Here is a 3962-nt window from a genome sequence, read left to right as displayed (position 1 = left end):
CATGATTTCAGAGCACATTGTTCCAGAGAGGGAGCCTGGTAAGCCCAAAGCAAGCAGAAACAGACCGCATCTTGTTTCTCTAGGTTTCAAACTTGTGCCAAGTACTGTGTCTTGTTTCAGAGTTTCAATGAAGGAGTGAGAAGGTTATCACATAGATAAAGTGTGTGTATGAATATGTATGAATATGTCTATTGAAATTGAAACTGAAGTCTGATAGTTTCTAATAGTAATTCTGGTTTGTCAGCCCAATTTGATAAAAATGGGTTTGACTAAGGTCTGTGGATATTTTTTTGTAAATCTAACATACAGATTCTTCTGCTTAAGGTTTTGGCCAAAATAAATTTCAAATATGTGTACAGTATACAGAAATTTAGAAAATACAATTTTTCCAAGTATTTCAGCATGTGAGAGCTTTAGATGTCCTCTTTTGAAACACACCAGACTGCTCACTTTGGCAGCACATATACTAAAATTGGAATAATACAGAGATTAACATGGCCCCTGCACAAGGATGTTACTCAAATTTGTGAAGCATTCCATATTTTTATTTATTTTCAGGGAAGCAATGGAGAAACAGACATAGAGAACAGACTTATGGTCCTGGGGAGAGGGGAGGAGAGGGTGAGATGTATGGAGAGAGTAACATGGAAACTTACATTGCCATATGTAAAATAGATAGCCAATGGGAATTTGCTGTATGTCTCAGGGAACTCAACAGCGACTCTGTATCAACCTAGAGGGGTGGGATGGGGAGGGAGGTTTAAGAGGGAGAGGACATGTGTATACCTATAGCTGATTCATGTTGAGGTTTGACAGAAAACAAAAAATTCTGTAAAGCCATTATCCTTGAATTAAAATATAAATTAATTCAAAAAATACACAAGGAAGTAGAAAATTCTTTTAGGGGTTTCAGGAGCCATAGCTTTTGAAGACCACTTGTCTGTATTATCCTTGAGGTGTGATATGCCTGCCTGACAGCAAGTGCCTCTGCCCTCAGAGAGCCCCAGAGTCTGTGCCTTGTTCTGTGCCGCCTGCATCTTTACTTCCACCCCCAACCCCAGCTTCAGGATCCTGCCATTTCCGTCACTCAGCCCCCTATCACTTCCTCTATGAACTAGCTGATTGATTGATTTTTGTATTTAGTAGCTGCCTGGTGATTTGAAGATAGAGTGTGAGTGGTAGAGGAACATTTTCATCAGGCCAGGGTTGAAGAAAAGGAGGGCTTATCGGGCATGTTACTGATCACCTCTCCTGTGTCAGGGTGATGTGACGGCTGCAACTGGAATCCAAAGATGTGAATTCACATCCTGTATATGCAACTTACTAGCTCTTTGAACTTCCTTGAGCCTCAGTTGCATCACTGGTAAACTTAGGGTTCTGTGTGTGAAACTCTAGGATGGTACAAGTGATACAGGGAGGAACAGAATGGGACTTGAACACCAAATTGACATATGCTCATTAAATAGTAAGTTCCAGAATAGAAGAGTGTATAAAGTTTAAGAGGAAGAAATAAATTAAGCCCTTGACTCCATCTGGGGGATCACTGTGAAGATAATTAATGCCTTTTCAGCACTCTGCAGCTTTCACAGCGATATCACACATTTCCTCTGTGTACGGCTTCCACATGCTGCGAAGTAGGTTCTCGGCAGGAAGATGAGGAAAGGCATGCCCCCCACCCAGTCATCTTTGCCAAAAGGAAACAGTTGTGCTGTGAAGGGATAACAGGAGACTGAGCTCATTGGTTAAAGCAGAGATGTCAAGAGCCAGCTCCAAGTTCAGTTCAGTCACTCAGTCGTGTCCGACTCTTTGCAACCCCATGAATCACAGCACGCCAGGCCTCCCTATCCATCATCAACTGTCGGAATCTACCCAAACCCGAGTCCATTGAGTCAGTGATGCTATCCAACCATCTCATCCTCTGTTGTCTTCTTCTCCTCCTGCCCCCAATCTTTCCCAGCATCAGGGTCTTTTCAAATGAGTCAACTCTTCACATCAGGTAGCTAAATTGTTGGAGTTTCAGCTTCAGCATCAGTACTTCCAATGAACACTCAGGACTGATTTCCTTTAGGATGGACTGGTTGGATCTCCTCACAGTCCAAGGGACTCTCAAGAGTCTTCTCCAACACCACAGTTCAAAAGCATCAATTCTTCAGCACTCAGCTTTCTTTATAGTCCCACTCTCACATCCATAAATAACTACTGGAAAAACCATAGCCTTGACTAGACAGACCTTTGTTGTCTATGCTTTTTAATATGCTGTCTAGATTGGTCATAACTTTCCTTCCAAGGAGTAAGTGTCTTTAAATTTCATGGCTGCAATCACCATCTGCAGTGGTTTTGGAGCCACAAAAAATAGTCTGACACTGTTTCCACTGTTTCCCCATCTATTTCCCATGAAGTGATGGGACCGGATGCCATGATCTTAGTTTTCTGAATGTTGAGCTTTAAGCCAACTTTTTCACTCTCCTCTTTCACTTTCATCAAGAGTCTCTTTAGTTCTTCTTCACTTTCTGCCATAAGGGTGGTATCATCTGCATATCTGGGTTATTGATATATCTCCCAGCAATCTTGATTCCAGTTTATGCTTCCTCCAGCCCAGAATTTCTCATGATATATTCTGCATATAAGTTAAATAAGCAGGGTGACAATATACAGCCTTGATGTACTCCTTTTCCTATTTGGAACCAGTCTGTTGTTCCATGTCCAGTTCTAACTGTTGCTTCCTGACCTGCATACAGATTTCTCAAGAGGCAGGTCAGGTGGTCTGGTATTCCCATCTCTCTCAGAATTTTCCACAGTTCTTTGTGATCCACACAGTCAAAGGCTTTGGCATAGTCAATAAAGCAGAAAGATATGTTTTTCTGAAACTTTCTTGCTTTTTCGATGATCCAGCAGATGTTGGCAATTTGATCTCTGGTTCCTCTGCCTTTTCTAAAACCAGCTTGAACATCTGGAAGTTCACAGTTCACGTACTGCTGAAGCCTGGCTTGGAGAATTTTGAGCATTATTTTCCTAGTGTGTGAGATGAGTGCAATTGTGTGGTAGTTTGAGCATTCTTTGGCATTGCCTTTCTTTGGGATTGGAATGAAAACTGACCTTTTCCAGTCCCGTGGCCACTGCTGAGTTTTCCAAATTTGCTGGCATATTGAGTGCAGCACTTTCACAACATCTTTCAGGATTTGAAATAGCTCAACTGGAATTCCATCACCTCCACTAGCTTTGTTCTCAGTGATGCTACCTAAGGCCCACTTGACTTCACATTCCAGGATGTCTGGCTCCAGGTGAGTGATCACACCATCATGATTATCTGGGTTGTGAAGGTCTTTTTTGTACAGTTCTGTGTATTCTTGCCACCTCTTCTTAATATCTTCTGCTTCTGTTAGGTCCATACCATTTCTATCCTTTATCTAGCTCATCTTTGCATAAGATGTTCCCTTGGTATCTCTAATTTTCTTGAAGAGATCTCTAGTCTTTCCCATTCTGTTCTTTTCCTCTATTTCTTTGCATTGATTGCTGAGGAAGGCTTTCTTATCTCTCCTTGCTATTCTTTGGAACTCTGCATTCAGATGCTTATATCTTTCCTGTTCTCCTTTGCTTTTCCTTCTCTTCTTTTCACAGCTATTTGTAAGGCCTCCCCAGACAGCCATTTTGCTTTTTTGCATTTCTTTTCCATAGGGATGGTCTTGATCCCTGTCTCCTGTACAATGTCACGAACCTCTGTCCATAGTTCATCAGGCACTCTGTCTATCAGATCCAGCCCCTTAAATCTATTTCTCACTTCCACTGTATTTGATTTAGGTCATACCTGAATAGTCTAGTGGTTTTCCCTACTTTCTTCAATTTAAGTCTGAATTTGGCAATAAGGCGCTCATGATCTGAGCCACAGTCAGCTCCTGGTCTTGTTTTTGCTGACTGTCTAGAGCTTCTCCATCTTTGGCTGCAAAGAATATAATCAATCTGAT

General features: G+C 41.7%; 1 non-coding gene across 1 annotated transcript; it reads left to right on the top strand.

Moving 5' to 3' along the window:
* Window positions 1–442: 442 nt before the first annotated feature.
* LOC138070587 (U6 spliceosomal RNA) lies at window positions 443–546 on the top strand. Its single transcript, XR_011144160.1, has one exon. It is a non-coding gene; the product is annotated as a U6 spliceosomal RNA (small nuclear RNA).
* The last annotated feature ends 3416 nt before the right edge of the window (window positions 547–3962 follow it).

The sequence above is a fragment of the Capricornis sumatraensis genome, chromosome 23, assembly GCF_032405125.1.
Source record: "Capricornis sumatraensis isolate serow.1 chromosome 23, serow.2, whole genome shotgun sequence".
NCBI classification, from domain to species: Eukaryota; Metazoa; Chordata; class Mammalia; order Artiodactyla; family Bovidae; genus Capricornis; species Capricornis sumatraensis.
Note: the sequence above shows the minus strand (reverse complement) of the source record. Positions and strands in the feature narration are given on the sequence as shown.